The sequence below is a fragment of the Balearica regulorum genome, chromosome 1, assembly GCF_011004875.1.
Source record: "Balearica regulorum gibbericeps isolate bBalReg1 chromosome 1, bBalReg1.pri, whole genome shotgun sequence".
In the NCBI taxonomy this organism is placed as follows: domain Eukaryota; kingdom Metazoa; phylum Chordata; class Aves; order Gruiformes; family Gruidae; genus Balearica; species Balearica regulorum.
Window position 1 is genome coordinate 176,137,497 of NC_046184.1, and position 10,710 is coordinate 176,148,206.

At 39.8% G+C, this 10,710-nt stretch overlaps 1 pseudogene; it reads right to left on the bottom strand.

Moving 5' to 3' along the window:
• Window positions 1-7,924: 7,924 nt before the first annotated feature.
• Window positions 7,925-8,275, bottom strand: LOC104633405 (cytochrome b-c1 complex subunit 7 pseudogene; annotated as a pseudogene).
• Window positions 8,276-10,710: the final 2,435 nt, after the last annotated feature.

Here is a 10,710-nt window from a genome sequence, read left to right on the forward strand (position 1 = left end):
CCCAGTCTCCCTGGCTTCTGGCATTGGGACATATGAACCCCTGAAGCCGTAGCCCTGTTTGAGTTGCTAGTACAGACCCCCTCACACACTCTCACTACACACACACGCACGCACACACACCCATGGTCAGGACTCAACTGGTCCCCCAGCAGTCAGCCTCCCTGGTCTTGCTCTTGGAGATACACACACCCTTCTGTCTCCCAGGCCGCTTCACCTGGCTAGTGCAGCATGATGTTTGCTAGAGGTCACACACTCACTTGCATGCCCACGCTCTCTACAGGTGCTGGCACCACTAATACAGGGGTCTCCTGACCCCAGGTCCTACTCCAGTGGCTGCCAGTTATGGCCACTCCGTCCAGCCTCTCCAGTCACTGGTATTAAGGACACACGGGCCCTCCAACCTGTGGTCTGACTCCAGTGGCTGCACTAAGATCCCCATACACCTCCCGCCCTCCACATACAGACTGCCTCATCCAGGAAGGTGTTAGAAAAGAATTTAATAACTAAATAGGGCAGACTGTGCTGACAAGGTGCAGGGTGTGGTCAGACAAATGTACTGACCAGCAAACTATTGACACATGACTGGGCCCTTTTTACCCCCTTATGCATTTATTTTCTCACCCTTCCTCGTTCTTCCTCAAATCACTCAAAGCCATTTTTTCTTCCTTTGGTTCCTCCTCAAAACATCCCATAATAAGTTCTGTGCACTCCTGAAATGCTCTCTTCCCGCAGCCATAATGTGTCCTGCACCCTCAGGCAGCAACCCACCTCAGTCCAAAAGGAGCTCCAACGTTGTATTATCTTGGTAGGTTTCAAACAGGAACACAGAGTTTGAGGATCTCCCGGGACAGTCTTGGGACAGGGCCGGACAAGGTGTTCCTTCCTCTGAGTCCTTAAATTGGGTTCCTGCCTGCCATGGTGCCCCTGCACTCTGTGGAGATGGGCCTTTGATGGGGTGATGGCTCCTGTGATGGACCAGAGAATAGCCAGGGCAGGGTATTACTTGGGATCCCTCTCCCACTATTGTCCTTCTGTACTCTGTTGTGGGCATGCATAACCTAATATGTATATCTGCTAGCACACCTGCATAGTCTGCTCAGTAGAGTCTGCTTCTAGAAGCCAGATTTCTCCATTGAAAAACACGAACTGACTGAGCGCAACCGTGAGTAATCACATCTGTGGAAAATATGTATTTCAAAGCCACCGGTTGTATGGGACAGGTGTTATTCTGTTGGAAACTCATATTCACGAAATCACCCATAAAATTGTTTTAGAGCAAGGAATATTACAAGGATTTAGCTGTACTTCAACATGACTAATTATGGAAAGGATCTATTTATCTTCCTAAATAATAAGATAATAAATTTATCTTCCTAGTTGCTAACGGCAAACCATATATATCATATAAATATATCTATATGTTTGCATATATACTATCATATATATACACTAATATATATACAATGTAATATATATAGATATGATTATAAATGACAAATTAGGTGGCTTCGTATCAATTTTTTTATTTTCATCTCACACACAGTGAAATTATTCCCACCTAAATTCTGATGTCTAAATAGTTAAGCATTTAATCCAAATAAGTAACTTTAGATTTTCTTCAGTCATTTCTTCAGAGAAATACATATCTCCAGGGGGAGATACATCTCTTATTGACATAGGCATCTAAGAGAAATAAAATTAATCACTATTATCATCTAAATGTGTTTATTTTTGTTCATTAATCCAAACTGACTAGCTAAGACTTAGCTATATCTATATTTATCTATACTTAGCTTATCTATATTTCAGGTAAATAAAGTAGTTTGATCCAGCATCATGTAAGACAAAGGTAGAAGCAGCTGTCAGAGAACATCTCCACATCTATCTCAAATGTAAAAGTTTCTTTTATTACATCTTTTCTATAAGATGAAATATAATAAAAGATCAAGAAATTAAGTGTTGATAGCATTTTTAATTTCCTTTGAAAATGACTTTGTGAAATTCATAGTCATGGGCACACAGGTCATTTAAGAGAAAAAGACATAATTTGCTGGAACATACCAAATCAGTATCTGACAGAGAAAAGGACATTTTACAGTCTCTTCCTAACTTGATCCGACATAAATATGACGGAAGAATTAACATCTTGAAGCATGTCATGCCTCCACTCCTACCTGTTCAATCAGTGACAGGCTGAAACTGTAGCTCTCCTCATCATTCTTAGTAATAGCATAAGATCCTTTGCTCAAAGATGCACCTGAAATCAAAATCCTCACTTAATAATCCTTCCTTAAAAAGACACATAACTTTTCTGGGAATCATTAATAGTCTTCTACGCTCAGGGCAGATAGTATCTCTTCATTTGCTTTTGCCTTTCCAAATAAACACCATGACAGAACTTGAAGTTAGATAAATACCCTACATTTGGATTTGTTATGTACAGAATCCTTTGACAGTAAAATGGGTATTTACAAGATTAATTAATATCTCATCTGAAATTTGGCACCTAAAATAGACTGTATGAATTGTTCTTCATTAATTGTTCACCTTTGAACATGGAAGCCTAAACTGACTTGCTCAGTTGTAGGTATATACTTGGAATCTTGCCCTAACTGTCCTGAATATTCTCCTTTATCAGACTTTCTGCTTGCTGAAATGAGTATTTCACTGAATATTTCTTTAGATGACACTCAGTCACGGGACTAAGAAAATACAGGCTTGGCTGTATACAGCAGACCAAATTTATATGCTGTATACTGATAGTATAGAAGTTTAACTGAATTTTATTAGGAAAGTTTGTGGATGAAGGTTTTCCGCAAAAAATATTTGAAGAAGTTTTAAATTTGATGAAATGTAAGGGAAACTGCTGGCTTACGATTCAAGGTCATGTCTAAAAATTTTAATGAAGGAATAAAATTATTGGATTTGTAAAGGTGATTCCATGTTTTGAACTCCTCTGTTTTATATTGGATTGATATTATATTAACAATCGCATAGACCTGGGGTAATTATGTTCAAATCCAATCTGTACTATTTACTGCATTGCTTTTATGTCCATAGTCCAGTTTTCCAGTGCTTTTTATTGCTCACATCTAAGAGAAAACACAAAGGACCATTATTTAGCCTTACAAAAGCCTATGAAATCTATAGGCATGGAGTCATATATATAATTAATTTGCCTGCAACTACTGCCTTAATTCACATATATATCTTTCTCATATCAAACTGTTTAAAGTACAGAAAGTTTAGCTCTGAAACTGGCCCTTTCAATTCATCAATACTTCGATTAAAATTATGGGGAAAAATAGTATTGAATTCCTCCATAATGTAGGCTGTTTTATATTATGAACTGACAGTATTTTGCAAAATCTGTTAGTACCACTGCCTATGACTTGTACATTTTGAAAGTGCTTTTGGACATTGAAATCATTGAAGTGGACCTTCTCTATTCCTGTTTCCTTCCTCAAAAAACAACCAAACCAAAACAAAACAAAAACACCCTTTCCTTTAGTAAAGGATCTCTTCTTCGATAACACTCTTTTGGAAAAAAAAAAGAAAAAAATAATCTAGTTCCTATTTACTCTTTATTACAAAGGACTTACCTTTTACAGATTTTTTTTTCTGTACTGATTTATTTTTTCAGGTCTGCAACTGTAAACTTAGAGAAATCAGAGCTGTACATCTAAATCATTTAATAGCTAACCTGTCACCTTCATTCTCCTGAGTCCTTTATATTTTTTTCTACAGTTTCTTTTTACTGCTGCTGAAGAGAAGGCAACCTTTAGCAAGTGTTGCATTCTAGAGCACCTCTTTAGTTGTCCTAATGTGTTAAGGGCTGTAGGAATCTAAGAAGTCATCTACTCCTGCATAAACAACACACCTTCAACACAGTAACAAATATCTGAGAAGGGCTTTAGGTCATTTATGAAAAGATTTTTAAGTGGTTAATAACAACACAGATACATTCTTAAATCTGTAGTTTGTACTGGAAATTTTAGTAATATACAGATACTATATACAAAAACCTTCTGAAGTGTGAGGATATTATTAAAGCAACTTGGTTTCCAGAAGAATTGTTTAGATTGTTTTTTAAAGGTTCAGAACAAGTATCTCTGTATCTGTTCAGAGGCCTGACATCAGTCATTTCTGTTTGGCTAGGGATGCTATTTGTCTTTAGGAGGAAGTGCAATGCAATTACAACAGTGAAAAGGAAAAGACTGTGGAAATTCTTCTTCTGTTCCTGCTCCTGTGTCAGGCCCAGAACTTGCAGCCAACTGTTCCCTCTGTCTCTGGGCTGCTCAAGTATATTCAGTGGGATATTTCTGAGGATATTGCCAGCCACCCACTGTGTCTCACAGGAGAGGAAGATGAAACAGATAACATGAAAACTTGGAATTTTTTTTTCTTATACAGGTGGGGTTTGTTGTTGTTTTGGGTTTGTTTTTTTTTTAATTTTACCATACTGGAAAACACATCTACACATCTACATTTAAAATGTTCCCTTGTATTTCCTCTGTCCGCTCCTGTAGGCTTAATATATTTGTGGCCCTTTCCTGTAAAGAATCAGGTAGCATCTCATGTACTACCCTGAGTGCCACATCCACCACCACGTTGCTGTGCGTTCTGCAACTGGGAGAACTGGTGTTTAGAACTGCACCGGATGCAGGTGCCCCGGTGCTGGCAGCAGCGGGGGCTGCAGGGCCCTCTGTGAGGAGAGGCTGGGGCTGCCCCGTGCCGGACACAGCCGGTTCCAGCCGGCTCCAACCCACCCACCGCAGGGCACGCCTCAGCCCCCAGCTGAGGTGGTTTGGCTGGGATAAAATGCTTGATATGATATCTGTGATAATTTTGATATCTTTTTCACTAGAGATGTAGTAGAGACTGTAATTCTGACTCTGAAACAAGGTTTTGTGCACCAGGGTGGGGCTGTGGTGTGAGAGAGGAACAGTGCAGGGCTCCTCCTGGATCTCAGAAACAGATGAGGAAAGGTCCAACAACAGATGACTTAATAGAATATCCACTTTAATAAGGTTGACTAAAAAGAGGAATGCAGAAAGTAAGTAAATCTTATGTAGAGAGAGATTAAATCTTATGTCTTTCAGATGCTGGGACTCCCCCATTCATGCAGCTTCAGACAAACCCCATATGGATTTACCCACAGCATTCTGAGCACATCCAGTCTGTGGAGAAAAGCTCCTTCTTTTTGGTATTTTGAGCTGGTTTAAGATTTTCTTACAACAAAACAACTCTATTTATCATTCCTGCTGTCAAATAGAAAGGGTGTTTACATGAGAACTTCTTGCTGGACTTTTAGACAAAGGCGAGGCCTTGCAGGTGGCATACTTGCTGGCACAGCATGGCACAGCACAGACCTGGACTTACTCACGTTAACGGCTGCATGGATCGCTAACTCCTTGATACACAAAGGTCTTGTGATCAGGATCACTACACATGGTATCTGTGCTCATACACGCTGAATGCTAGGTAAAGTAAGATCAATCATTACAATGTGAGAAAGGACTGAAAAAGTCATGATGTCTAATTCCAGAACAGGATTCACTGTTACAGGAGTTCAGACTATGCTTGCAATTACCTGGTATCAAAGTTAAAAGCACTGAAATTTAGAATTTTACTAACTAAGATATTTCTGTATTCATGAATCAAACATGCAGGGAATCCATTCAGGAACTCAAATTTGATCATCTATCCTGCTGTGCTCTTTCAAGGATCTTTGACATGGGTTTTGATCATGGGCATAATTCAGAAGTAGACATGGGCTGTTGCGCAACTTCAGCATTAGTTCTTGTTTTGGAAATTCAGAGACTATTAATTAAGACTATCAGCATAGGCTATTCTATGCTACTTTGCCTTGATGCTAGCTTAGTTTGCTAGCACAGGTGCAGCCCACAGTTTCCCTCAATATTGGCTTGTGTTTATTTGAGGATGGGTGTTTAAAATATTCTCTGTGTTTTATTTTGGTTTCAAACTCATCAGTTTAGGCTTTGTGGATCACAACAATAGGTATCAACATCTTTCCATGTATTTTACAGGGATCCAAAGTGAATGACCCAGGTTTGTAAATTCAACTCTGTCCCAAAGTCTCTTTGTGAATAGGAGTCATAGACAGCTAAGCAAAAGTTAAGTTATGACAAGAAATAGTATAATATTCTAGTGATGAATTGTTTCCTTTACTCTTTGAGACTGAAGTTCTGCTGTTAAAGACGTTTTCGTTATGATTTACTAAATGGGGACTGTGTAATAATTTTGAGATTGGTCCTTGCTTAAGCTAGAGCAAATAACGCACCTCCAGAAGGATATTAATATTATTAACTCATCTAGGATAGCTAGAAAGCATCTTGGCAAACTTCTCTGATTTTCTTTGTGTTCTTTTTGTTATTCTAAACTTTTCAGTCAAATTCAATCTTCAAAGGCATTACTCTAACTCTCCTGGGAAAACTAGTGTTTTAAAAAGGAGATATCAAATTAATGATATTAGTAGCTGGGGCAGAATAGACTGCATCTGATTATCAAGATTGAATGATAACATTATCTAGATGACATAAAATGCTCGGATCCAGAAATAGATACATTGCCAGTTGAAAATGTACATTTTATCAATGTGTTACTATTTTTTTTTTCTGTAAAATATTCATCATCAGAGTGACACAATATATAACTAATTAGTTATTTTGGGGTGATATTTTTCCTTATTATACATAACCTGATCAATATAGTTCTGAACATGGAAAATTGTTTAGTAATAAATTCATTACCTCCCTTACTAAAGGGAGTGCATGGGAATGCATACAGAGTCTTGCTGGAATCTTGAACCATGTGCAATTTGTTGAGAAATATTTAACTCAGAAAACAGAGGAATAGCAATTGCAACAGAACAACCACTTTTACACAATTCATTTGACCTGATTCTTTTTTCTTCTGCCAGTGGCTTGGATCTGTGTGACCTTAAAAAACTTCAGTGATATCACCCTTAAATTACAGTGCAATGCAATAAGTCATACCATCGCCGCACCTCGAGTACTGTGTTCAGTTTTGGGCCCCTCACTATAAGAAGGACATTGAGGTGCTGGAGCATGTCCAGGGAAGGGCAACAAAGCTGGTGAACGGTCTGGAGCACAAGTCTTATGAGGAGCGGCTGAGGGAACTGGGGTTGTTTAGTCTGGAGAAGAGGAGGCTGAGGGGAGACCTTATTGCTCTCTACAACTGCCTGAAAGGAGGTTGTGGTGGGGTCGGTGTTGGTCTCTTCTCCCAAGCAACGAGTGATAGGACAAGAGGAAATAGCCTCAAATTGTTCCAGGGGAGGTTTAGATATTAGGAAAAATTTTTTCACTGAAGGGGTGATCAGACATTGCAACAGGCTCCCCAGAGAGGTGGTGGAGTCACGGTCCCTGGAGATGTTCAGAAAACGTATAGACATGGCACTTCGGGACATGGTCTAGTAGACATGGTGATGTTGGGTTGATGGTTGGACTTGATGATCCTAGAGGTCTTTTGCAACCTTAAAGATTCTATGATCCTATGATTCTGTGATCATCAGTACACTATGCCTGTCTGAAAGATTGCCTTACAGGCTTTAGAGCTGAAGTCCAAATAGCTTTCTAAAGAGGCATCTTCTTCCTATGAGGTCCTTGCAGACAGCAAACAAACACCCTGTCTGGGCATAACTTCTGATCTTAGTACTACACTGCAGCATACTTGTCTTCTGGTCCTGCTTGTGCACACAAAGTACGCAGAGCCAACCTATCATAGTCACTATTTGCATGGATAGAAAATCTAATCTTGAGGGAGATTGCAGGGTCTAACTCAGGCTAACATCTGTTACCTACGTGATTCTTACTAAAAGTGAAGTTGTGTAATTCTGGTGCCTGAACACGATGACATTTTAGTTACTATATGGTAACACATGTTATTTCTTGTTCCATGCTTCTCTTTCAAGTCTTTCATGGATTACTTCTTTTAGGTATGGTTCAAGATAATGCTTACCCTCTTCATACTTCACCCACTGGTCTTTTGGAAGGATCTGATGTTTCAGGCTTAAGTCAAGCGCTTGCTTCGTGCAAAATATTATTTCATTGTAAAGATGTTCTGGAAGTCTCTTCAGTGCTTCTTTTACATCATCATCTTCATACAACATATCATCTCGCATTAATCCTAATTTATTGAATCCAGCTGCATTATAATACCATTTGCGAATCCTGTCTAACAGGCGACCAGCTCCTGCAATGGGTGCCCTCGCCGCCATCTTGACCTCGGAGCAGCGCGCGGCCTTGACAGGCTTGAGAGGTGGGCCCATGCGAACTGCATGAAGTTCAACAAGGCCAAGTGCAAGGTCCTGCACGTGGGTTGGGGCAATCCCAAACACAACTATAAGCTGGCCGAGGAATGGATTGAAAGCAGCCCCGAGGAGAAGGACTTGGGGGTATTGATTGATGAGAAGCTCCACATGAGCCGGCAGTGTGCGCTTGCAGCCCAGAAAGCCAACCGTGTCCCGGGCTGCATCAAAAGAGGTGTGACCAGCAGGTCGAGGGAGGTGATCCTGCCCCTCTACTGGGCTCTTGTGAGACCCCACCTGGAGTACTGCATCCAGCTCTGGGGGCCCCAGTACAAGAGACACATGGAGCTGTTGGAGTGAGTCCAGAGGAGGGCCACGAAGCTGATCAGAGGGCTGGAGCACCTCTCCTATGAGGACAGGCTGAGCGAGTTGGGATTGTTCAGCCTGGAGAAGAGAAGGCTCCGGGGAGATCTAACTGTGGGTTACCAGTACCTGAAGGGGCCTACAGGAAAGCTGGAGAGGGACTGTTTATGAGGGAGTGTAGTGACAGGACAAGGGGTAATGGGTTCAAGCTGAAGGAGGGTCAATTTAGATTAGATGTTAGAAATAAATTCTTCACTGTTAGAGTGGTGAGGCACTGGCACAGGTTGCCCAGAGAAGCTGTGGCTGCCCCACCCCTGGAAGTGTTCAAGACCAGGTTGGATGAGGCTTCGGGCAATGTGGTCTAGTGGAGGGTGTCCCTGCCCGCAGCAGCGGGGTTGGAACTAGATGATCTTTGAGGTCCTTTCCAACCCAAACCATTCTATCATTCTATGATTCTATGTGGCTGATACCTATCACCCACAGATGGCCCAATTGTCCTGCAGGTCCTGTGTCATATCTAACAGTCCCATGGGTGTGTTGAGTACATTTTAGTAATTCCAGTGGTGCTAATATGACTACATGACATCACCTAAATTGTTTCCTTCATTTGCCATGTGAAATAATCTTGAGTTGCAGACATGGAATCAACATAAAGAAGTTTAAATATCTGTGTGAATAAGAGCATTCAGACAGTGACAGGTAATATTCTGAAGTTTCACAAGCTCCTTTTAGTTTGGAAAAGCCTGCCAAAGTTTGAATATGTTAACAAATGTTATCTCAGCCCTGTAAAGCAGAAGAACAGGTTGGAAATCTCAATGCCAGTCTCCTCAAAAATGGCTTAACATATCAAACTTAGCCTGACTGCTGCCAGCATGGTGGTATTTATTTATTTATTTACTGAAAACACTGTACTGACAGTCTCACTTTCCTCTTTCTGCTGTTATCAGAAGCAGAAATAGCGAATGCCTTTATCTTCCTCCATTCCCCTTTAGTCTTCCCAAAAGGCCAGAAGCTGTCTTTTATCAACCGTTAACTTTACAACATGTGCTCTGTCCTTTGACTTCTGATTTTTTCTTCTTTTATATATATTTTTTTATTTTATTTTAAAATTGTTTAACCTATTAGATCTTTCAGTGGCAGTCCTTGTCAGCTATCATTCATTTTAGCAGCTAAAAATTGTCTCCTCACTGTCAGGTGTCTCCTCTTGAATTTATGAAAATGTGTGATGTATACATATATACAGAATCTATACAGTTGTAAATGAAACAACCTGAAATAGCATGAATCTGCTTACCTCTTCAAATTGTTACTATACTTCTCTCCAGCAGCCTAGCATTTCATAGGTTCTTAAGAATGAAAATCTATTAAACAACGATGCATGTGCAGTAAAAAAAAAATGCCTTTTTTTTTTTCTATTTAATGCTTTTAAAATTCTTCTATAGCACAAAAAATAAGGGTAATGATCCTAAAGGAATTAGATATAGAACAAACTCCATAAAATCTGCAAGGTCATCAGGATCTAGCTTAACTTCACTTGCAGCCTGTACTGGACATGGATTCTGGGCTGCTAGTGCACTAACACCCAAACACAGCCCATGTGGCTGCAATTATGACTGAAATACATACAGACATCTCAATACTTATGAACATCTGAATACCCAATGCAAGCCTAAATTTTTAACAGAATTTATGAGAGTTTGGGATTATTTTTTCGTAATAACAATGGGTGTGCTACATATATTGTAAAATGCAATTATTACACAAGTTAACTGGGATAATTAAGAAGAGACTTTATTTTTTCTTGGTACTGAATTGTGAAGTACTTAAATGCAACAGAATGCCTTGTTATAAATATACCTTCAAGGTATAAAAGATGTGGTTTCTGACACTTTTGAGGAAAAAAATACAATAATATTTTGTAAAATCACAATTGCTGTGTAGTAGCACAAATGTGTAATATTGTGTAGCTCTGTGAATGGAGTGAGTTCTTTGCTTATAAATAGCCCTGCACAGCAAAATTCTTCTGTTCAAGTGATAGATATTTATACAGATTTTTT